General features: G+C 35.1%; 1 long non-coding RNA gene and 3 other non-coding genes across 6 annotated transcripts; all 4 read right to left on the reverse strand.

Moving 5' to 3' along the window:
• Positions 1-10,870: 10,870 nt before the first annotated feature.
• LOC131156668 (uncharacterized) lies at positions 10,871-25,342 on the reverse strand. 3 transcript variants are annotated; one of them, XR_009137049.1, is made up of 3 exons: positions 24,852-25,342; positions 15,782-15,911; positions 10,871-11,270 (listed from the first exon to the last, which is right to left on the reverse strand). It is a non-coding gene; the product is annotated as an uncharacterized LOC131156668 (long non-coding RNA). The 3 variants fall into 3 exon arrangements; XR_009137050.1 differs by lacking the exon at positions 24,852-25,342 and adding an exon at positions 24,306-24,406; XR_009137048.1 differs by lacking the exons at positions 15,782-15,911; positions 24,852-25,342 and adding an exon at positions 12,086-12,792.
• LOC131156894 (small nucleolar RNA snoR143) lies at positions 11,632-11,773 on the reverse strand. The gene has a single exon (XR_009137158.1). It is a non-coding gene; the product is annotated as a small nucleolar RNA snoR143 (small nucleolar RNA).
• Positions 13,336-13,494, reverse strand: LOC131156892 (small nucleolar RNA snoR143). Its single transcript, XR_009137156.1, has one exon. It is a non-coding gene; the product is annotated as a small nucleolar RNA snoR143 (small nucleolar RNA).
• Positions 17,844-18,002, reverse strand: LOC131156893 (small nucleolar RNA snoR143). Its single transcript, XR_009137157.1, has one exon. It is a non-coding gene; the product is annotated as a small nucleolar RNA snoR143 (small nucleolar RNA).
• Positions 25,343-26,391: the final 1,049 nt, after the last annotated feature.

Raw genomic sequence — 26,391 nt, forward strand, 5'->3', positions numbered from 1 at the left:
ATTTATAGAGTTTTTAGAGTGAGTTTCCTTGTTTCCCTAATTGCTTGGAGTGTCCCCCAAGTTTTTATAACATTTAAATTTGAAAAACTAATTTTTGAAATTTTTCCGTTAAAGTTCAAAATTTAAAATCTCCACAGGGTTAGCCGGCTAGGTCACTCGACTGGGCTTGTTTTGTATAGGGTCAGCCGGTTGCCCAGTTGGCTGAGTCCATTGTGTCTGTCTAGAAATTAAAACATTTAATTGTCAGTCGACTAAGTGAACACCATTCATTTTGGTCAGTCGGCTAGACAGTCCAATTTGTCAATCAGCTAAGTGAACACAGTTCATTCAGGTCAGTCGGCTAGACAATTCCATTTTTCAAAAACTTTCATTTTTAAGGCTTTGAACTTTTGTTGTTTGAAAAACTTAAATGTGACTTTTAAAATCATTTTCTAGGGTTTTCAAAAATTGGTCTCTAAGTTAATATTGCATCCTAAAGAGCTTCATATATCTATATAATATTGAATTGAAGTACTTACATATGACTTTCTAATTATGAACACGTTAAGCACTAAGTCTTCAAGCTTTTGCCATCTCTTGAGATTCAGCTTGACTTCATGTCCCAATAAACTTTAAGCTTTTGCTCTTCCATTAAATGTCATGCTTCTATATTCTGGTAAGCTTTCATTTGATTGGTTTTAAGTTTAAGCTTTTTCCAATGGAAACCAAGTTAGCATTTTAATCCTGAAACATTGTCACTTAACAACACATGTTAAAATATCCTTCATTTGTTATCATCAAAATAAGATTGAAAAGCCATTTTAGGCAAACAATCTCCCCCTTTTTGATGATGATAGATGAGGAGCAAAGATAAGGGTTCCTTTGAAAAGCTCCCCCTTACAATAAGTATTCATTTTAATATTTTAAGTATATGAAATTAAACACATATATCAAGGTTATGAACACACACAATCCATTTTAATTCAATTTAGCATGTAGAGTGCTTCATATGCTTTAACATGTTCAATATGCTCAAAATACTTTGACATGGTGAATATGCTCACGATATTCAAAATATTCAATATGCTCTCAAAATACTTTAACATGGTGAATATAGTTCAAAATATTCAATATGTTTAGAATGTGCTCAAAATATGCAATATGCTCAAAATCAGTTATACAAGTCATCATATGTGCTATTCATATATTCATCTTTGCTTTCCATAATCTCTCCCCGTTTGGACATCAATCAAAACAAGGGGTAAAAGTAACAAGCCACTAGACAAGGTAAGAAGTCATACAATTACAAGCAAGGCAAGGAAACAAACAAAGTAAGCGTTTTACATACAAAATACTGAATACTTTCAAAAAGTTCCATCAGTCAGTCAGCTGGGTCTGTGGTCAGTCGACTGACTCTTTGTTGTTTTAGAAAAATTTGCCTTCAGTCAGTCGGTTGACCTTTCTTCGTTCTTAAAATTTGTATTCTTACACAATTTCTTTGTTATGTAACAAACCAAACTCTTTTCTAATGGTTATAAATCTGTCTTCTGAGAGAGGTTTTGTAAAAATATTAGCCCATTGATCATTTATATTAATAAATTCAAGTGTTATATTTTCTTTTTGAACATGATCTCTCAAGAAATGATGTCTAATATCAATATGTTTAGTTCTTAAATGAGATATTGGATTTTTGGATATTTTTATTGCACTTGTATTATCACATTTGATTGGAATGATTGAATATTCTAAATTGTAGTTTTTTAGTTGTTGTTTCATGTATAGAGTTTATGCACAACAACTCTCGGCTACTACGTATTCGGCTTTAGCTGTGGATAAGGCTACGGAGTTTTGCTTTTTAAATAACCAAGAGACTAGTGAGCGTTCTAGAAAGTGATAAGTGTCACTTGTGCTTTTTCTATCTATTTTACATCCTGCATAGTCCGCATCCGAATAACTAATCATTTCAAATCCGATGTTCTTAAGATACCAATGTCCTAAGTCCAGGTGCCTATTAAGTATCTTAAAATTCTCTTAACAGCTGGTTGGTGTGATTATTTGAGTGCTGATTGAAAACGTGCACACATACACACACTAAACATTATGTCAGGCCTACTAGTTGTTAGATATAGTAAACTTCCAATCATACCTCTATAATACTTCATATCTACCGGTTTTCCTTTCTCATCTTTATCTAGACTAATGGAAGTGCTCATGGGGGTTCCTATGGGTTTACTATTTTCCATATCGTATCAAAATCCGACATACAGCTGTCACATCAAAACCTAGCATTAAGTCGTCGTATCAAACCTCGTCATATAGTCATCATATCAAATCCGGCATACAATTGTCATATCAAACCCGACATACAGTTATCATATCAATCTTGACATACAACCATCATATCAAAACCCGGCATTCAGTCGTCGTTTCACAATTTTCACCACATGTCTAGTATTTCCGTCAATCAGTACAAATCACATCTTCACTATATATTACCATAAAATACTCAAATTCAATTATGTAGAAAAGTATAGATAAATCTCATGCCGCACGATTTTTGACTGATAAATCATAATATACCGAACCACTAAGGAAAAATATGTTTTCGTTGAAAAACTAGGTCTAACCATTTTCATAATTTAATTTAATTCAAAATACCGGTTATTATCTCCACCATTTATTTAACTCAAAATATGTATTTAAAGGAAAAATGGATATAACTAACCTTACTCACTTTAATTCTTTACAAAATATGTATAATAAATCAAACTAATAATTTTGACTAATCAAATCATTCAAAAAATCTGCTACAACAATCCAGAAATCAAATACTTTAATTCAATCAATTCAACTTTAAAATAATAATAATTATAAAATCCCTAAGCTCACAAACATCAATTTAATTAACTCATAATAATAATAATAATTCAAAATCCAATTTCCATATACCAGAATATTCAGAAAAACGTGTATATAATTCTTGTAATCTCATATTACAATTTAATTAGTTAAATTATAAAAATTCTTGACATAATTTATTCCACTTACCTTATCACAGGAGAAGTGCCTATGATCCCTAAATCGTGAATCTGCTCCGATTAAAATAACGAGGATTGAAGCTAGGACCTTGTGTTAGTGTCCGATCGTCAATTTGGTTGAAGATTTGAGAGAAATTGAGAGAGAGAGAGAGAGGAGAGGAGAGAGAGAGAGAGAGAGAGAGAGAGAGAGAGAGAGAGAGAGAGAGAGAGAGAGCGAGAGAGATAGAGAGTTTACCTTATCCCAGGAGTAATGCCTGCGATCCCCAACCCATGAATCTGCTCCGATTAAAATGGCGAGAATTGAAGTTAGGACCCTGTGGTGGTGTTCGATTTTCAATTTGGCTGAAGATTTGAGAAAAATTGATGAGAGAGAGAGAGTTTACCTTATCCCAAGAGTAGTTCCTGCGATACCCTAATCACGAATTCACTCCGGTTAAAATATTGGTGGCTGAGAATGGAACTTAGGGATATTTTCCCTTCTTCAATCAACTAAATATTCGCCGAGAAAATGAGGAGAGAGAGAGAGAGAGAGAGAGAGAGAGAGAGAGAGAGAGAGAAAAGGTGAGGAGAGACGAAATGTGTCTCTGTTTCTTCTGCATGAAGGAATTGATGTGAGATTTTATTTATTTATTTTAGAATCACTACATCCTCCTGTAATAATTATTTTTGGGATGTTACAATTTGGACATTCAATGAAATAAAAAACATAATTATGTCATGTGTGTTGCACTATTGCACATGACTAAAAGTAATCAATCTTTAATTAGTTAAATGATTCATAGTACAATTAATATATTTCTTTCCTAAAAGAAAATGATAATACGTTCTAATAATTGAATTTATAAGCTAAAGTATAAATACTAAAATTATTTATAAGAATTAATTTTTTTCTAACTATAAATATTGCACGCATGCACCCACCTATTTTTAATTGAGTTATTTTTTATTTTTTCAGAAAATCGAAACGACGTTGTTTCAGAGGGGGCTTTCGCATGTCCACACGTGTGTGTGCGTGAAAATATTTTGTACACACTTTCTATTCAAAATTAAAAATAAAATGATCATATGAATTTGAATATAATTAAAATATAATATACATAGCTTTTTAAAAAGTAATAATAAAATCTAATTACAAAATATTTTTGCTATTTTCAATTATCATGTATTGTTATTGTAAAGTAAATTTAAAAAATATAACAATTAAGTAAAATAATTATATATTTTTTAATATGGTATCTTTAATTTATATTATTTTAAAATTTTATTATTTTAATTATATTTTAATAATCTTACTTGATTTTAAGATGAAAATGAACATTTTGAAATTGAGTTTTTAATTTATTTTAACTTTATAAATATTGACCAAACAAGTTGGTTTCTAATTTTTGGTCTCTGTTTCTGATTTTTGATTTTCGTTTCTAATTTACATTTTCATTTATAAACTTAGCATGTGTTAGTTTACAAATTGATAATGTCATGCTATAATTATATTTGTTTTGATTTGATATCTATAACATTATATATATATACACACACACACACACTAATACATGATGTTTTACTTAAAATTAAAATTTTCAAAAATAAAAATTATATATAGTATATTCTAATAAATCATACAAGAGAATTCTTATTGACAAAAAAAAAGGTTAAATAAATTTAATATTTATTTGTTGACAACATGAAAAAAAACACTAAACTAGTGGCTATTCAAAAATATTAGTAATATTGTAAATAAATCATTTGGACTGCCTTGATGTAGAGCCATGCTATTTATTAGAGGCTCCTCATGTTGAGCACTTTCTCATGATTTAAAGTTTATTGTCAATCCACATAACTCGGCTCAATATTCTTGGATAATTGTAATGGTTTTCTAAATTTAATTTAAGGTGATTGAACTCTTCGCTTAATTCAAGACCTAATTTGTATTGGATAGTCATGGAAGTCTAGCGATTGGTCCTGATTTTAATTTTGTTGATTTTCTAATTGAATTGTTGAGATAATAATAATTAATAAAATAAAAATAATTATAGTCCAATAAGTTTAGTCTAGTCCCGCGCAACCTAATTATATAAACTGGGCAAAAAGTTACAGTTACATAAAATTGGCTTTGCCAACGCTAGCTTAAGCGACCCGTTTTTTATTGACATCAAGTTTGGTGACTATTTAAAAATCAGGTAAAGAAAATTAAACCATTGGTTTTTTAACTTCCCAATTTATTTTATCAAACATGACCGCCACGTCATTTTAGTTTTGAAAAGGTAAAATAAAGAAAAAAACTTTTTTCGTAAAAAGTTTAGGTTTGGGAGCATCATTCTGAAAATGGACGGTAGCCCTTTAAATTTCTTTAAAATGAAGTTTAAATACCTATCACCTTATAACACCCCTTCCAAGAGTGGTTACTATACTTAACTTTTGTGTGCGTGTGTGTTCCATTTTGAAAGTCATATTTTAGGAAAAAAGTCATTTGAGAAGAGAAAAAGCAAGTTGTAGCAATGGTTGGCAAGCCGTGTGCAGAGGTCAATTGACTACTTAGTTTGCTGCAACTTTACTTTTCTTTGTTTGTTTTGTAAAAAAAATTTAGACCGTAAACCTCTTTTGAATTGGCTTTAATAGAGCTTATGTAGAGGATTTAACCCCATGAAACTTTACTACTTTATGCCCTTTTGAAACAACACATACTCAGCATAAAGAAAGAAATGAAATGAAAAGAAGAAGGAAAGGAAGGGCAAAGAGTTATATTATATATTTTGTGCCTTTTGTTATGAAATAAAGACTCAATTTGGTTTGCTAGTTTGAATACTTTAGAGTGATAATGTTAAAGAGTATCTTAGTATTCAATTCACTATTTATATGACTCAGTTTGATATTGTTCATTATCATCTTGTGCCCACACTCCTCAACAAAAGGGGTTGTAAAGTGGAAAAATAGGCATATCCTTGAAATCACTCACACCTTACTTTATCAAATCCATGTACCTAAAGTGTTTTGAAGTAATGTTGCACTTACTGCTTGCTATCTTATCAACAAGATGCCATCCTCCATTCCTAGTGGTAAAATTCCCTACTCTATTCTCTTTCCTAATTCACTTGTATTCTCTCTACCTCTTTGTATATTCAGGTGTGTGTCCTTTGTTTATTAACTAACTACTGAGGTGGATAAGTTGGATCCTAATGCTATAAAATGTGTCTTTCTAGGCTATTCATATACTCAAAAGGGATATAATTGTTATAGTCCTATATTGCATCACTTCTTTGTTTCTATAGATGTTATCTTCTTTGCATCTACACCTTACTATACTCAATACTTGAGTGCTTCTAATCTCAATATGTCTTTTCCTTTGCCTAATCTTCCATATTATAGTTTGTTGGCCTTACCAATCAACCCACCTGTGTCGCCATGTAGTTTAAGTCCTTTTTATCACTCATCCTAATTTGCAAATGTATTCACAATGGCGGCTCTAAGGAAAAGAGCCTTTTCTAAATTCTATTACCACACCTTTAGTTTCCTCATCTAATAATCATATTTCCTACAATGTTGATCCTCCCATTGTTGTTTGGAAAGCTAAATGTACATGTACGACCCATTTCCAACTATGTTTGTTGTGACCTCTTTTCACCCTCGTAGTATTGTTTTGTTACCACTCTATCATTTGTTGCCCTTCCTAAATCTGTTTCAGAAGCCTTAGCCCACTCTAGGTGGAGGAATTTCATGGTTGAAGAGATGAATACTTTACAAGAAAATGGAACTTGGGACTTGGTATGTCTTCCTCCTAACAAGTTCATGGTTGGTTGTTGTGAGTATACACTGTGAGAGTCAATCCTAATGGTTCTGTGACTCGTCTGGAAGCACGTCTTGTTGCTAAGGGGTATATTTAGGTGTATGGTTTGGATTATTTTGACACTTTTCTCCGATACCAAACTTACATCAACATGCCTATTCATTTCCTTAGCTACCGCTTGTCATCGACCTTTGCATCAGTTAGATGTGAAGAATTCCTTCTTGCATGATGATCTTGAGCAAGAGGCCTATATGGAGCAACCACCCGGGTTTGTTGCTCAAGGGGAGTTAGGCTTAGTGGGTCAACTCAAAAAGGCATTATATGGTTTAAAACAATCTCCTAGAGCCTGGTTTAGTCGATTCAATATTGTAGTACTTGAGTTTGGTCTTTGACAATGTGTAGTGAGTCACTCTGTTTTCTTTTCAAACTTCATCAGGTAGGATCCTTCTTATTATATATGCAGATGAAATTTTTTATTAGAGGTGATGATGATAAAGGTATTCAAAGTCTTAAACATTTTCTATAGAACAAGTTTCAAACTAAAGATTTTGGACCTTTGAAATACTTCTTGGGTATAGAAGTATCTAGATTTCGTATGGGAACTAATTTGTCACAGAGGAAATATGTTCTTGACCTATCAAATGAAATTGGACTGTTTGGATCCAAGTTGGTAGATACCCTTATGGATCCTAATAGCAAGTTAGTGTCAAATATGGGTACTTTGTTACCTAATCCTAGACGATAATGGAGACTTATTATCTCACAGTCACTCAGTTGAACATATCTTTTGCACAATTTATTGTGTGTCAATCTCTTGATTCTCTGAGAACAAGTCACTAGGACGTAGTAGTTAGCATCTTGAGATATCTCAAAGGTGCACTTTGGAGAGGTCTTTTAAATCGATATCAGGGTCACACTTATATTCAAAGATATATAAATGCATATTGGGTCATGTCGCCATCCAACCGAAAATCCACAATCGGGTACTGTATCTTGATTGGTGGCAATTTGATTTCTCGAAAGAGCAAGAAATAAACTATGGTTGTCAAGTCAAGTGTTGAATTAAAGTATAGAGCTATAACTCATACTACTTGTGAACTTGTTTGGTTGAAAAACATGTTGGATGAATTGAGTTTTTCTCATTCTCATTCTATCGATTTGAAGTGAAATAATCAAGTTACTCTTCATATTGCCTCCATCTCAGTCTAGCTTGAGTGAACGAAACACATTGAAGTTGATTGTCATTTTGTTCAGGAGAAACTTGTTCAGAAGCGCATTACTACCACTTATGTGAAGTCCGATATGCAGCTTGTTAATTTGTTTACCAAAGCTTTGGAGGGCGCTCATATTAAATTTATCTGTAACAAGTTAGGAGCATATGATATTTATGCTCCAACTTAAGGAGATTTTAGTCTTTTAATATTATTATTAAGTGTGTTAGTATGTTAATTAGTGAGAATTAATAAGCATATTATGGGTATTAGAATGAATATATTTGATTTGTATTATAATTTGAGAGAGAGACCTATGGTCATTCATTTAATCAGAATCCCAACCATATCCAAACTTGTCTTGAAGTATTGTGTTTCTTAGCTTTCTCATCACAAAGCAAGATCGGCAAAACTAAACATGCGATCAGCACATCTAAACATGGAATTTTAATCCTTAACTGAGGGAACCTACCCACTCTTCTGAGATTTATGCATTAGTGGAGGCATAAAATAGAAGAGATGATATCAAGAAGAAGGCAGTGTAATAATCCTTTCTTCCAGAAACGACTACTTCAGCTGTCAGCAACTCACCCATCTCCCCCTAAAATAAAAGCGGCCTGCAATTAGGCCAAGCACTCATCCAAGCTCAAGTCCTCCATGAAATCAAGAGTGGCCTGCAACACAAATACAAACTGACCTGATGCACAATGGTAAGCATAATCAAGCTGTCACTAGAAATTACCATACTCCCATTCCACATCCGCCAACCATTTAATTCTTTTCATGGATAAATATAATACTAATTAAGTCGCAATCCATTTGAGTGTAGATTGAAAGATAAAGCCAAGATAGGAGAAAGAGAGAGTGAAAATGTAATGGTCTTTTGAGCTTGAAATATGAGATTTATATAGATAGAACCCAATATATATTCATACACTGACATAGTTAAATATATAAATAAAAATAAAAAGTTATTTTCTCCTCTAAATGGATTACGATGTGATTTTTTTATTTCTTAGAAAGCATCTCTTTGAACTTAAAACATAGTTGAAATCTACTTGGGCTTTTACATTAGCTCATGTATTATATGTAAAAACAACAAATTTGAGTCAAAGAATGGAAGACTTGTAATTGTAATAGATGGACAATAATGGACTTTAAACACAGTTGAAATCTACTTGAGCTTTACAATAGCTCATGTATCATTTGAAAAAAACAACTAATTTGAGTCAAAGAATGGAAGGCTTGTAATTGTAATAGATGGACAATAATGGACTCGAGTTAAAAACAAGTCATGTCACCACCACGGCTCCTCTCTTCTCAAGAATCCATACATCCCTTATTAATGTATGGGCAGCTAAAAAGTCATGTTACCACCACGGCTCCTCTTTTCTCAAGAATCCATCCATCCCTTATTATTGTATGGACAGCTATCTCTTAGGAAAGGGTTAGATAGGGGGGCAGAGGGGGTCAACCTGTCGAAAATAGTGGCAGGCCAACCAGTCAAGGTGCAACAGAAGAAGCCACACGAGGAGGAAGACAAACAGAGGCAGAACGAAGCCCCAGAAAAAGAGGGAAAATGTGGAGAACATATTACGTATTACCTTCACTAAATAAGAGGATCTAGAACAGCACCTTAAGATAAGAAAATGAGTTTTCTAGTCATGCAACGTTCTAATCTCATTTAGAAAGCTGATCTCTATCTTTCAGCAGGTGAACAGGTAATGGTTCAAGGACTCAAGAATCGGATGCGCTCGCCCAGCGAGAAAGGCCCTGCCAACCAAGTCAAAATCAAAAAGAAACAAAAGAAAGGAAGGAGAAGAGAACATCGTATTTTGGTAACTAAATAGTATTTCTTTATTGTACATCACTGCCATGAACGATCACTATGGCACAAACAACCCTTAAAATCCCAAATCAAGAATTGAATCTTACCACTTCAGGTTCTCTCCATCAATCTACACTTAAAATGAATGGCCATCAAAATTTTTAAAATTTTCGAGAAGCCTTGAAAATTCTTATGCTACAAACACACTAAATTCATGATTTTAACTATATATAGACACAAAACAATCAGATGAACAAACTAAGAATCACAAAATGTAGCAATCTTCATGCCAGGACACACTGTTGTGAGCAGTTTACTGCCACTCTGTCACATATCGATCGACCAAATTAGGGAAGTAACAAAAAAGAGACACTACATGGTGTCTTAAGAGAGAATTGAGGTCAACTTGAGTAGATGCAATGCTTCTGGCTTCAATAATAAAGACTCAAAAAATAAAACTAGGAAGGCTAAAATGCTAGAGCCATATTAGGTAGGGGTATAATTGACAATTCAATTTTCATCACTAGAAGGACTACCATGAAAAATGGCCTTCTCCTTTAGAACTAGTTTAATTGTGACTAATAAAACAATGCATAAACAAGAGAAAATATTGGATTCCAGGTCAGTATCACATCAGTGTCCAAGTTGGCACCTAATAAACTAATAATCATGTGACACCCCATGTTGTGGGTCTTTTTCCCTCCTTAAATTTTTGTCCTTGAAATATTGAGTATGAAGGCCTAAACACTTTAAAAGGAGCATTTGTACTCTCCTTCTAACCTTGGACCATCCATCCCAGCTAATCAGCCCAAACACAGTTCAATTTGTGTAGCAGTGTCGTCTTTGTGCAACACATGAACATGAAATGTAATAAATTAATGGCACACCTGTGTCGTACAAATTCCATATGATGATTGAAGTAACTAATACAAATAGACGAGCAAAAACTGAAAATAACACATTCTAGCGATGACCTCACATGCTACATGGGGCTTGAAAGTAGTAGGCAGGAAAAGAAGTCCTACACCAGTTATGTACAGATTCTATAAAATGATTGATGTAGCTTTTTCAAACAGAATTTATTTAGTTGATTCCAACCAGAGATTCTGCTTGAAGAATTTTTCAGTTAGAACAAATAATATTACAAAAAGAGATTACAATACGCCAGATCATTAGAAAAGAAACCATAAAGAATATATTAGAAAATTAGCTCCCTAGTTTCATTTTTTGCACACCAATAAGCCGACCAGAAACAAATCAGAAGCAGAACACCATAAAGAAGCCAAAAACTGAATCATACTCCACAGCATCTCTGGATCCATTCATGTCTCTGAACGTTATTTACCTTCCATAGTTCAGTTTTTAAATCCTTTTCTTGGTTTTTGGAGGAGTGAGAGAATTTCAATGCTGAGACGACATGAACTTCACATGACCTGAAATTTACGAAAAATTTCAAAGTCAAAATTTAAAAACAATAGAGGCTCACTGTTATGACTAAAGAGAGGTGCTAATTCCTTCAATTTCTCCCATCCAATTATCACACAGGACAGGTTAAAAGCCAAAGATATACGAGTATACATTTTTTATACTAACAAAAAGTAGGAAGAAAGAGAAGCTTTTTTGATAAAAAAAAAATATTTTTAGTACACCATATCGCTATAATATGCCTTTCTAATTGATGATTACATTACAATGAAAAGATTTCAATCATAATTTCATACATTAGCTGCAGACGAAGTTTTCACTGGCTATAATTTGCACTATTTTATAGTTCATCAGAGGCATTTGTGTCAAAAATGTGAGATGAAATCAGTAGGTAAGTAGCACATTAAGCCATTCACCAGTGGATCCATCCCTACAGTTGTCTGGCTGCTGCTGTGAGAACTTGGTCAGGCCTCAATAACAAAAAATAGAGAGGCCTATAAGATAGGTGCAAACTAGAATTAGGGCATCTCAAAGTTACCAGCTTCGCCTTCAAGGCAAATTTACTGAATAAATTAGTAATACTTTTATCCCTAATAATAACCTATCTAGACCATGCAAGGTTTCAAACAAGAACTCAGCAAGCAATAATCAACATTATTGCTATTAGGGCCATAATTGTACTCCAGCTCACAAAAAAACATTATGATAAAGTGTACATAGACCAAACTACACAAGTTCCCACCCATGCCTGGGTTTTTGGAGAGCAAGGCCAAACCTCAAACAATTGAAGAGGCTGTTCCATTCTTTAAAACATAAGCCTTACCTTCACAATCAAAGAGCCTGTTTCCATGAACCAATAACCATGACCTTCAGACTTGGGTGCGACACCCCCTACACAAACTTCCCAACATATATCCACAGCTTTGAGGAAGGCCTGACATGCATAGCCTTCCCTCGGCAATTGAAGAAATTGTTTCCATGACTTGAACTCATGGGTCATAACCGGGAGCATTCTGGTTTTGGTGTGATCCCCTTGCTATTATATCAAAGACTGCATCTCATCGCAAAGCAAGACTTGCAAAACTAAATTTGCCATCAGAGCATCTGAACATGGATTTGTACTCCTTACAAAAACTTGTCATTTCAGCAGGGCGCTGCCCATTCTTCTGAGATTTATTCACTAGCAGATGCATAGAATATAAGATACAACATCAAGAGGAAGGCAGTATAACAAGCCATTCATCCAGGGATCATAGCCACAGTCGTCAACTCGAATCTGTGACTGATCATGGATTTGTGCTCCTTAATAAAACTCCTCATTTCAACGGGGCATTCCCACTCTTCTGAGATTTGTTCATTAAATGAAGGCATGGAATATAAGAGTGAGTGATATCAGTACGAAGGTAGTGTAATAAGTCATCCATCCAGGTACCATAACTGCAGTTGTCAAACCAACCACTACCAAGAAATTATATTAGAAAAGTAGCCCTCCAGTTTCACTGCACATCTATGCTGACCAAACCAACACCCACCACCCCCCCACAAGGCCAAAAAATAGCAGAACACCATAAAGAAGCCAAAAAATGAATACTATGCCACAGCATCTCTTGGATCTATGCATGTCTGTGATGTCATTTACCTTCGAAGCTTGAGTTTTTAAATCCCCTTCATTGTTTTTGAAGGAGTGGGGAATTTCAATTCTGAGATATGTTGGATTCGCATGACCTGGAATTTTGGAAAAATTCCCAAGTTAAAGACAATAAAGGCTCACTATCACTTCTAAATCCAGGCTCCCAGCTTCTTCAATTCCCCCGTCCAATCATCATACATAACAACTTGAAAAGCCATAGATATATTTGAGTTTACATTTTTGACATTAACGCATGATAGCAACAAATAGGAGAGAAAAGGTTTTTGAGTTGATCAAGAATTTTTTCAATATAATATGCCTTCCTAATTCATGATTACAGTACAATGACAAGATTTGAACCCTAAACTAATGGCTACAGACAAAGTTCTCACTCACAATATTTTGTACAATTTTACACATTGGTGAAAAGGGGATTATGTCAAAAATGTGAGATGAAATCAGTAGGTAAGTAGCACATTAAGCCATTACCAGTGGATCCATCCCTACAGTTGTCTGGCTGCTGCTGTGAGACAGCTTTTTCTCTATGCACCTAGCTCAGGCCTGACTAACAAAAAGTAGAGAGGCCTATGATATAGGTGCAAAATGGAATTAAGGCCTCTGAAGCAACATCTTCAACTTCAAGCCAATTTTACTGATAAATTTAGTAGTTCTCTGCCCCAAATAATCACTTATCTAGACCATGTCAGGTTTCAAACAAAACTCAGTAAACAATAATCAAAATTACTGCTATTAGGGCTCTAACCATACACCAACTCAAGTAAAAAAATAAATAAATAAAAGAATTATAACAATACAGTGTATATAAACAGTGAACAAAGCAAGACTTGTAACAACCACCGCATCTTGGTCTGCAAAGGGCATGATTTGCATAGCCTAACCTCCACAACTGAAGAGGCTGTTTTCATGCTTTAACCCATGACCACAATCACGTTTGTGTGCGACACCCACTGCACAAGGTTCCCACCCTATATCCGAGTTTCCTCCATAATTGAAGAGGCAGTTTCCGTGACTTCAACCATAAATGTGACCCTCCATAAATGCACACACTCTGCACCATATCCAGGTTTGCAGAGGGCAAGATATGCATAGCCTTAACTCCACAATTGAACAGAATGTTTCCATGAATTGAACCCATGACCAGGGAATTCTGGTTTAAGTGCAACACCCTTGCTATTATGTCAAGACTTCCATCACATCAAAAAGCAAGACATGCAAAACTAAGTTTGCCATCAGTGCATCTGAACAAGGATTTTGTGCTCCTTGACAAAAACTCGTATTTCAGCAGGGCACTGCCGACTGTTCTGAGATTCATTCACGAGTGGAGGCATAGAGTTTAAGATATGATATCAGGATTCAGGAGGAACTAAATATAGGAAGTCATTCATCCAGGGACATGACTACATTCATCAACAGTACATCCGAACATGGACCTGTGCTACTTATATTAACTCCTCATTTAAGCAGGTTACTGACCATTCCTCTGAGATTTATTCATTAGTGGAGGTGTAGAATTACTAGAATAAAAGAGTGATATCAGGAGGAAGGCAATACAATAACTCATTCATCCAAGGACCATAAGGCAGCTGTCAACCCCAAACACCATCCCTACCCCCGGCGGGCAGCAGCTTTTTCCAAATATGTAAGCATGCAAGCAGCCCAAAGGCTCATCGAAGCTCAAAGCCTCCGTCAAATCAAGAGTGTCCCACAGTACAAATACGAACTAGACTATCACTAATGCACAATTGTAAGCATGATCAGACTACCACTCGAAATTACCATACTGCATATTCAAATATAAATACACGTCCAGGAACCATTATACCACCTGAATCACCTTCTCGTAAAACAGAAGCACAGCAAGAACATACAAACTCTTCTATACAGATACCCAAAAAACACTATATTTACAGCTATGAAAAGTCATCAATAATGGCAAACAAAAAACAACCTTGGGAAGCAAGGACAGATACAAACCTGGGACAAGGGCATAATTGGCATGGGCACATGGACCACATAAACCTTTAAAAAATATTACACAACATGGCAAGAACACAGCTATACATACAATAACAAATTTGGTACACACGTCTATAGATAGAAAGACACACAGAGATACATATATGCTTCCTATACTGCAACTGTGCTAATAATATTACAAACATTGACTAAAACATTATTAGTTTTATTTTTTATAAGCAGTATTTTTTTACTAAAAGTAAAACACATCACAACCCAACACCCAAAAGAATACTTAAGAGATGGCACAACAAGTGCTTCAAACTGAAAACGTACTTTAGGAGCACAGCTAGGAAAGTGTTCTGGAAAGTGTCTGTTTGACGTGAAACATGCAGAAACACATTTTGTACATGGAAGTGCTTGGGATAGGTAGTAGGTATAACAATGACAACCAGCCAACTATGAACCTTAAAGTCCTCAGAACATTAACGACATTACCACGACCTCTATTGGTTAAAACTTAATGATTATATGTAGTTCTGGTTGGATTAAAAAATCAGCATGTCTTATCAGAGCATGAAGAGTCAAAAATAACAACAATATGAATATCAACATTCCAAAATATATAAAATGATAGTGTAAGCATCACAGAATCTAATTTAAATTCAAGGTGAGGATAAAAGCACAAAATGAATAGAGCAAAATATAAAATTGCCAAGCAATATAGCAAAAAAAAAGTATATAATAAATTAGACGTGTATTTACAAATCAAACAAAGAGAGCATTTAGAGTATTTAGGGATGCCCAAGTTTTAATAGTGCGCCCAAACACCCCCACCCAAAGAAAATAATAAAAAAGGTTGCACCACACAAATAAAAAATAAAGATCAAAATATCAGCAGCACACAAATACCTTCAAGCTGCATGAGCAAAGGCAAAAGGCCAACACAGCCCTATAACATCAAACCATTCCCCTTACAATTCAGTATTATTTAAAACCACTTTTAAAATATGCAGCTCTTCTGCTTCTCCTCCTTTCCAAACTGCAAACAAAAGAATATACCTGTAGTTTTCAAACCAAGATTTGAATCCTGAATTGAAATCTTAGCTTTTGAAAATTGAGAATCAAGAATCAAATCAAATTGTAAAATTCAAAAAGAATTATAGAAGTTAGGTTTAAGTTACAAGTGTATATTCAAAACAAGCCAAATACATTAAAAAAATAAATATTTCAATTAACATTGAATGATCATGTGCTCTCCCCTCATATAGACACAAACATACCTATGTATATATAAAAAGTTAACTATTAGGTTTTCAAAATCTCTAGAAAAGTTTAAAAACATTGGGATGTGTTTATGGAAAAGTAATTTCATTATCTATTCCCAAATGTTCCAAGGAATGTCACCTTATTTTCCAATTTTAGAACTTTGAAAAAAATAAAAAGATGTTTTCCAAGTTTCCTAAAGAAATGTTGGGAAATTGGAAAGGGTAGCATTTTTGTAACTACTTGAAAACTAGAAATTAGAAGTGAAATAATGCACAACAAAATATCCTCTTAATTGTATGAGAATACAAAAGAAGAAAATATATATACAAGTTTATGAGTTTTGCATATTTTAATTCTAAGGTCCTTGAAAAAACTGAGAGGATTTGCTGGACCTTAGTCAAGAATTCATACAATTTGGATCAAGAATCACACACTTCTTATTGTATGAGGATACAAAATAAGAAAATATATATACGAGTTTATGAGTTTTTTCTATTTTAATTCTAAGGTCCTTGGAAAAACTGATAGGGTTTGCTGGACCTTAGTCATGAATTCATAAGATTTGGATCAAGAATCACAAACTTCTTCAAGAATTATTCAGTTCACAGTCAATTCTTGTGTACTTCAATTCAGTTACTAGATTCAAATCCAAATGCTAGTAAATGATCCCAATCTTACTCTTCCAATCAAAAACCATGGGGTTTTAACAACTATGAATATGACTCATTAATGGGAAATGAACAAAGGAATTAAAAACAAAGAAAAAAAAAAAGGCTTCTTCTAGACTTAATTATGCTGCGCATCATTATTCCTAACATGTTGAACACCATCTACAAATTATAACATCAACTATGGAATTGGGGCAAAAATATTTCAAGAGTTGTAACGGAATTTGAAAAGAAAATTTGCAATCAAAAACAATCTAAACCTTAAAGAAGGCCAAACACTCCTTTTAAAATGCTTCCAACTGGTCTCACCATCCTGATGCTCCACAATTTAGATGATCATAACGTAATTATTTTAACCACATCATAAGAGGGAAAACACCAAAGGAATTATTATCGTGCAAGGCTTTAGTTACAGCTAAAGGCAATGCATCAACAAAGTGCAGTTTTTGCCACCTCCCTAAATTTTTAGCATGAACCAAACCAGTAAAATTCTCATTCCAAACACTGGACAAAGTAAATGAGTCAAAGATAGATTTTTCCTTTTCTAAACACAAGGCTTAAGATCAAGATTAAGTGAAACTTTTAAATATTCAAGTAAATTCAGATTGAGGAAAGCTAATGGAGGAGGATTTCAAAATTCATTAATAACTTGTCCTCGCTCGAAATGCCACTTTAGGCCTTCAAAATCATGAAACTAAACATCTAGCATAAACAGCAACTCTTTTGAACAGGATAAGTTCAAGTAACATTCAAATCTATGGTCCATAGACATGTCTACCATCCTTCAACACTTGTTGTCATATACAGCAACTCCCCAAACCTAGAAACGGAATAGAGCTCTACATGTGTGAACATGAGATTGTCATACATACAAAAGCAGCTACGAATGTGAAATACAAGTATAGAGCAATATGTTTACAAATGCCCATTTACAATTTCAATGCTAAATTTACAAAAGCAGCAATGAAGACAGCTTCTTAACTCATGTGTTAAGACTATTATTTGTAACCCTTCACGCATTACGGGAAGAGAATTGTAAGTGTGAAATGGAATCAGTAGGCAAATAGCACATTAAACCATTCACCTGTAGATCCAGCTCAGCAGTTGTATGACTGCTGCTGATGAAGCAGCTTTTCTTTATGCACCTAGCTCAGGCCAGTCCATCAGAAATAGAGAGGCCAGTGATACAAGTGCAAATTACCCTTAGCTCAACAACAACAGCAGCAAGCCTTAAGCCCCACTAGGTGGGGTCAGCTACATGAATCCTTTTCCGCCAATTCACCTGATCCAGAACATTTTCCTCTATTGGATTAAGGGTTTTAAATCCTTCCTCACTACCTCATTCCAAATAATTTTAGGCCTACCCCTACCTATTTTCATGCCAAAAACCATAACGAACTCACTCCTGAGGAGATTCATGAAGGTGCGGTTAAGCATTTTCAACATTTTTGCCTTTTTGAGCTTAGCAACCAACTTACACATGCCCGAAACATGAACTGCTTCCATCCAAACTTGTTGCATAAAAGAAAGGAAAATTTCATGGGAACTCCACATATTTTGATACCTAAAAGGAGGTGGCCCATGTCTTCTCAAAGGATTTGAGAAATGTATCGGCATAGGTTTGTGATCCGACGTCTTCCTCGCCAAGCATTTCAGCCTAGCATTTTGAAACAGATTAATGAACGACAGCTTCACAAGAGCTTGGTCAATCTTCGCCCATCTCCTAGTCGGACCATCATGCCCCGTTAAACCAAGACATACACCCACCATGGAACTTTAAATCAACAACACCACAATTGTTCACACAACTATTAAACTCCTCCATGGAAGCCAAAGGTCTAGGCTGCCCCCCAATTCGTTCCTCGTCCTCCCGTATAATGTTAAAGTCCCCCACAATAAGCCAAGGATTCAACCCTACTTGTAAAGCTTCCAAATCAGTCCAAAGACCACTACGTTCATAAAAAGAGCATTTTGGATACCGAATTTTGTCTTTTCGAATGTTGAGATGGATAGAGCTGCTGAGGATCTGAAGTTTGCACTTGTTCTGAAATTCTTATCGACGAGGCCATCAATTGATGTGTTGCGGATTATTAAGACATCGGATTTCAATGAGGTTCCGATGATAATATCACGTGTTGCTGCACTTGGCTAATGAGAAAGATTATTTGCATGCATGGGCGAGAGAGGGACGGGTTGTGGCTAGTTGTTAGTTCCACTTGTTCAATTGGACGGTTGATTTTGATGTCAAAAAAGAACCATCCATTGCTTCTCAATAAATCTTCCTTCCGGGATTGCCGTTGCTTTTGTATTAGTTGGATTTTCTTCAAATTCTTGCTACAAGGTTTGGCAAGTTTCTTGGAACGGATAATGCCACGTTGTATAGAACTCGTGCTGCGGGGGCGAGAATTTGTGCGGAAGTGGATTTGTAGGGAGCCAATTCGTGGCTTCCCATTGGTGGTAGGTCAAAAACATCATGTTTGGCATGAAGTGGTGTATGAGAAGTGGGGTTTTTATTGCAAAAAGTGTTTCCATCAGGGCCATACAGAGGTCGTTTGAAGGTTGGGTGATCGTGTCAAGGTGAAACTAGTTAATAAGAACGGACTGCTGATTGAAGGGAAGAAAGGTGATGTCAAAGCTTGGAAGGAGGTGGGAAGGAAGGATAAGAATTTAAATGAAGGTGTAAGTGAAAATGTGGAGGTGGATCCTCTTATCATATCTAATAATAAGGAGCTTGGAAAGGAGGTAATGTTAGTCATGGATAAAAGAAAACATGTTTTAGAGAAGGGTAGTCCTCAACCGGTCCTTATTGATGAGGGACTGCATGCGGGTGGGTCGGGCAATAATTCGCAGACAATTGAGATGGGCAAGATGATACAGCTTGAAGTGCAAAGAGAGTGTTATGCCTTGGTGGTGGATGAAGGTAACAAGGGAGGAAAAGAAATTCCAGAGGTGGTTGAAGATTGTGTTATCCATCATTTGAGCGGAAGAATGCATGGTGAAGAGGTGCTTTTTGAATCTGGATCACTTGGAAAGAACACAATGATAGAGGAAGGGGAGATTTTTGAACCTACTGCCGACGTACGGGATATTGTCTCTAATGTTCTACCACGTCAAGAGGAGGTTGCTTGGTGGTGTGATGAGGAGTTGATTTCGACCCGAGATAACATAAGTAATTAGTTAAGCCTGGTGTCTGAAATTCTAGAAAAGGAAAACCAGTTAATGGTTGCCAATACGGGGCTGGATCTAGAACAATTTCAGTTGGCACATGAGAATGAGAGCAGATTACATGGTTTGGCTTCTGATAAAGACTATGATTCAGAAGGCAATTTATCTCAACCCAGATTCAATTGTTAAAAGTGCATGACTTAATTTATGAGAACAAAAATGATGGTGTGGAACGTGCACGGTATAGGCACGTCAAAGAAACGCTTAAGGAATTTTGTTAGGAAATATTCAATATCTATGTTGGCCATTTCAAAATCGTTCATGCAGTAAGACTATGTTTCGTTTCGCACAATTTTTAGATTTTCCTAACTATTGTTCGAATGAAGCAATGGGAGGTAAAGCATGGGTAATGTGGAATGAGCATGATGATTTTGAAGTAGTAAGTATGTTGGATCAAATGATAATATTTTTAAAATACTTCTACTAGGGAGAAAAGCCCCTTGCACCGGAGAGATAATTCTATTCAGGCAGCTCGTCAATCGACCTACAATAATCTTCGAAAAAATTTTGTAGGCGACAGAACACAGGCTAATTGGTCTAAACTTTTCAAAGCTTCTTGGATCCTTCACCTTAAGGATAAGAACAAAATAAGAAGAAGTGAAATATCTAAGAGGCACTCCACTGAAAATGTCCGAGGCACTCCACTGAAAATGTCCTTGGCAGCTTCCAACAAATCCTTTTTAGAAGTAGTGATCCAACATAGTCACTACTTCAAAATCATCATGCTCAATCCACATTACCTCACTTTACCTTCCATTGCTTCATTCGAACAATAGTTAGGAAAATCTAAAAATTGTGCGAAACCAAACATGTCCTCCTGCGTGAACAGTTTCGAAATGGCCAACATAAATATCGAATATTTCCTAACAAAATTCCTTAAGTGTTTCTTTGACGTGCCTATACCGCGCACATTCCACACCATCATTTTTTTCCTCATAAATTAAGTCTTGCACGGCGGGTAATAACCTGTTGGGACTGCCTCACTCCATTACTGGAAGCTTTTAACAATGGAATTCTGGGTTGAAATAAATTGTCTTCCGAATCATAGCCTTAATCAGAAGCCAAACCATGTAATCTGCTCTCATTCTCATGCGCAACTGAAATTGTACAAGATCCAACCCCGTATTGGCAACCATTAACTAGTTTTCCTTTTCCAAAATTTCAGACACCAGGCTTAACTGATTACTCATGCTATCTCGGGCCAGAATCAACTCCTCATCACATCACCAAGCAGCCTCCTCTTGACATGGTAGAACATTAGAGACAAGATCTCGCACGTTGGAAGCAAGTTCAAAAATCTCCCCTTCCTCTATCACTGTGTTCTTTTCAAGTGATCCAAATTCAAAAAGCACCTTTCACCATGCACTCTTCCACTCGACTGATGCACAACACAATCTTCAACCACCTCTGGAATTTCTTTTCCTCCCTTATTACCTTCATCCACCACCAAGGCGTAACACTCTCTTTGCACTTCAAGCTGTATCATGTCACCCATCTCAATTGCCTGAGAATTATTGCCAGACCCACCCGCATTCAGTTCCTCATCAATGAGGACCGGGTGAGGACTACCCTCCCCTTAACATTACCTCCTTTCCAAGCTCCTTATTATAAGACATGATAAGAGGATCCACCACCACATTTTCACTTGCACCTTCATTTAAGTTCTTATCCTTCCTTCCCACCTCCTTCCAAGCTTTGACATCACCTTTCTTTCCTTCAATCTGTTCTTATTAATTGGTTTCGCCTTGACACGATCACCCAACCTACAAACAACCTCTGTATGACTCTGATGAAAACACTTTTTGCAATAAAAACCCCGCTTCTCATACACCACTTCTTGCCAAACATGATGTTTTTGACCTACCACCAATGGGAAGCCACGAACAGGCTCCTCTTGCAAATCCACATTCACACAAATTATCGCCCCCGTAGCACAAGTTCAATACAACGTGGCATTATCCGTTCCAAGAAACTTTCCAAAACCCTGCAGCAAGAATTTGAAGACAATCCAACCAATACAAGAGCAACAGCAATCCTGGTAGTAAGATCCATTAAGAAGCAATGGATGGTTCTTTTTTGACATCAAAATCAATTGTCCAGTTGAACAAGTAGAACTTAAAACCAGCCACAACTCATCCCTCCCTTGCCCATGCGAGCAAATAATCTTTCACATTAGTCAAGTGCAGCAACACGTGATATTCATCTATAAAGCTAATCATCGGAACCTCAGTAAAACCCCACATCTTAATAATCTTAAGTCGTAACGCATCAATTGACAGCCATGTCAATAAGAATTTCAAAACAAGTGCAAACTTCAAATCCTTGACCACTCTATCCATCTCAACACCCAAAAAGACAAAGCCTAAATCTCATGTGTCCTGCTTGTAACCTCAGTATTCCTACGCCATAAACGAGGGCTATCAATAAAATTGGGGTTCCGTAATAAAATAAAATAAAATAAAATCACTCCTCACAGGTGCTCTACTAGGCCTGCGTTTTAAATGCCCAAACCATATAAGTCGCTCCTCCCTAATCTTGTTTGCAACTGGTGCTATCCAACTTTCATTCTTTTTATATGTTATTTCTTAGTTGCCCAACATTCTAAACCATAAAATATAGCTGGCCTTATAGCCGTCTTATAAACTTTCCTTCTAATTTTAAGGATATTCAACGATCACACAACACACCTGACGCACTCCTCCATTTTACCCAACCTATCTTAATTCTATGTACTACATCTTCTTCAATTTCCCCTTCACCTTGCATAATAGATCCAAGATATCTAAATCAATCGGTGCTATTATATTCTTGATTATCCAGTTTAATCTTCTCTCTGTTGCTACTCCTTACATTACTGAAATTACATTTCATATATTCAACCTTATTCCTGCTTATCCTAAACCCTTTAGACTCTAGTGTGGCCCTCCAAAGTTCTAACTTAGATTCCACTCTGCTCCTACTATCATCAATCAACACAATATTATCTACAAACAACGTACACCAAGGGATATCATCTTGGATATTCCTAGTAATTTCATCAAAGTAAAAACGATAAGGACTCAAAGCAAAACCTTGATGAACACCTATTGAGATTGGAAACTCTCTAGACTCTCCTCCTACGGTCCAGACGCTAGTCACTACTCTATTATACATTTCTTTAATGAACTCCATATATCTACTGAAAACTCCCTTCTTTTCCAATACCCACCAAAGCACTTCCCTATGTACTCTATCATAAGCTTTCTCTAGATCAATAAAAACCATATGCAAGTCCTCCTTTTCCCTAAACTTTTCCATTAAACTTCTTAAAAGAAAAATAACTTCTATTGTTGATCTCCCAAGCATAAAACTAAAATGATTTTCCAAAATATTCATTTCTAATCTTATTTTTATGTTCAATTACCCTTTCCCGTAATTTCATCGTATTGCTCATAATCTTAATTCAACGATAGTTATAACAGTTTTGAATATCGCCTTTGTTTTTATACTGAGGTACTAACGTACTTTTCCTTCATTTTTGTGGCATTTTCTTGGTTCTTATGATATTATTGAATAGATTAGTTAACCAAATATCCTTTATCCCCTAAATATTTTCAAACTTCAATTGGTATTTTATCTGGTCCTATAGATTTCCCACTTTTCATCTTTTTTAATATCAACTTAACTTCAAGGACTCTAATTTTACGAATAAATCTCCTATCAAGTTATGTATAGCGTCAATATACTCAAAATTTGATATGAAGTCAAGTTTTGGCAAATACAAATTGTAAAAGAAGATAAATATAAGACAACATTTACAGTGCCATTTGGACATTACGAATAGAACGCAATGTCTTTTGGTTTGAAAAATGCTCCTCCTGAATTTCAAAATATTATGAATGAAATTTTGAATCCTCATACAAAGTTTACAATTGTATACACAGACGATGTTCTTGTATACTCGGAAACAATTAAACAACATTTCAAACATTTGAATATTTTCTTTGAAGTTATCAAAAGAAATGGTTTGGTGGTTTCACAACCAAAGATCAAATTATTCCAAGTTAATGTTAGGTTTTTAGGTCATAACATTTATCAAAATACAATTACTTCAATTCAAAGATCTTTAGAGTTTGCAAGTAAATTTCCAAATGAAATTAAAGATAAGAACCAATTACAAAGATTTTTAGGATGTTTAAATTACGTAGCAGACTTCATTCCAAATTTAAGAATTATTTTTAAAACCATTATTCAATAGATTAAAAAAAAATCCACCGGCAATCGGATGAACATACTCAAACAGTTATTAAGGTCAAAGCTTTAGTCAAAAGTCCTCCTTGCCTTTGTCTTCCCGGCCCAAAAGCTTTTATGATAGTAGAAACAGATGCCTTTGATGGTGGATTTGGAGGAATTCTTAAACAATGGTTAGATTCAAAAGAAACACTGGTTAGGTTTCACTCAGGTGTCTGATCAGGACCACAAGTTAATTACTCAACAGTTAAAAAAGAAATTTTATCAATTGTTTTATGCATTCAAAAATTTCAAGATGATTTATTTAATAAAGAATTTTTACGAAGAGTAGATTGTAAGAGTGCAAAAGATATTTTAGAAAATGATGTTAAAAATTTGGTTTCAAAACATATCTTTGCTAGATGGCAAGCAATCCTTTCTCTGTTTGATTTTTAAATTGAATTTATTAAAGGTACTTCAAACTCAACTCCAGATTTTTTAACAAGAGACTTTTTATAGGGAAAAAATGTCTAGGCGACAGAGGACCAGTGACTATTACTCAAAAGAAGTCACTCCTTCAAAAGAAATCCCTATTCACAATAAATGTTTACCTCTCATAAGACCTCAAGCCCCTTCTTTTAAAGCCATCATGGAAGGACAGCAGTCCTCTTCTCACGAGTCTCCTATTTCTCAAAAGTATCAAAAGGCTACATAACTAAAGATGTCTTCGAAGATCTGTTTCCCATTGAACTCGAATGGGATTCATCTTTCCCCTTTGAAGTCATCAAAAATTATTTCTTCAGAGATTGTCATTTTGAAACTCCACACACCCTGAAAGATAGAAGATTTTATGAACTTATTTTGATAGAAACAAACTCTGTTTTTATAGATCATAATTATGATCTGCAAGATGTTTCAAAAATCAAATTTTCAAAAATCAAGATTTTGAAAATTATTTCTCCATGTGAGTGGGGTCAGCACCCATGCGTCTCTAAAAGATTTAAGGGAGTTTTTGTCCCTCAAAATTATGATTATCAAGATTATATCAAAGCCTGGTTCAATACCATGTTTGTTCAGAATTTTTCACATTCATGGTTTGTTCATTTTGATCAAAAAATTTTGAAAAATTTTCCTAAGTGGTTCATAACTTGGTTCAAATTCTTTGGCCCGGTCAAAAGCATTTTTCCAGAAGTATTATTTCAAAAGAATTTCAATCATCCTCTTGATTTTTCTTATGAATCTTCAAGTATGTTATTGTTTTGTTCTTATTTCTTGATTATGTTGATAACTTGCTGGGACTATATCATAGTTCCTCCTGAAGAAAGTTCACTGTGTTATTCAAAAACATTAAGAAGAGTTTTTAAAATCAGATGGAGGGATAAATTCACTATGCCCGAGGGAAAAGTTAGAGCATGGCTTGCTCAGACTTCTGAACTGAGATCCTCCCCATCAAGTTCTTATTTGAAATCAAAAGACACGAAGAAGTTGATTGAAGAAGATGATGTTGTTTCAATAGTATCATCACGAAAGTCAAAATCAAGCACAAAGTCAAAATTACTCAAAATGATTGCCCAACTCGAATCAGACGGTTTTGATTCATCTGAAGATCAAGATTCACCTCAAGCCATTAATCTGAATTTACTTGGTTCAGATATCGACACATGGTACAAGTTTATTCAAGAGGAAGATATGCAAGAAGAAACTTCCTCGAAAAAGACTATTTCAAAAAAGAAATAATTGTCATGCCAAACCTAATGACCCGCTGAAGGCCATATTATCAAAAGAAGACAGAAGTTATGAAATTTGTCAAAAGTTGCTGCGAAGTTATCATCAATGTTTGTTCAAAAGTCAAAAGTGGATGGACCACCTTATCTATCCTTACAATCCTTTCTTTTTTAGCTGTCAGTCATTTGGCCCAGCTTGTAATATTTTATTGTAAATTTTAAGTGTGTAAGGGAGTGTTTTTACACCTGTCCACCATTTGGGGTTAGGGTTGTATATTTTATTGTTTTCTATTGTCCAGAGTCTGAATCTTAATTGAAGGTGGTGGGTTCCCACACAAATGCAGCCGTCCATGTGTTGTCACCTTTAATTAAAGTTTGTTGTCTTGTTGTGTCGGCTCGCCTGTCTTGTAATGAGTCCAAAGTTGAT

This window comes from Malania oleifera, chromosome 5 (assembly GCF_029873635.1).
Source record: "Malania oleifera isolate guangnan ecotype guangnan chromosome 5, ASM2987363v1, whole genome shotgun sequence".
In the NCBI taxonomy this organism is placed as follows: Eukaryota; Viridiplantae; Streptophyta; class Magnoliopsida; order Santalales; family Ximeniaceae; genus Malania; species Malania oleifera.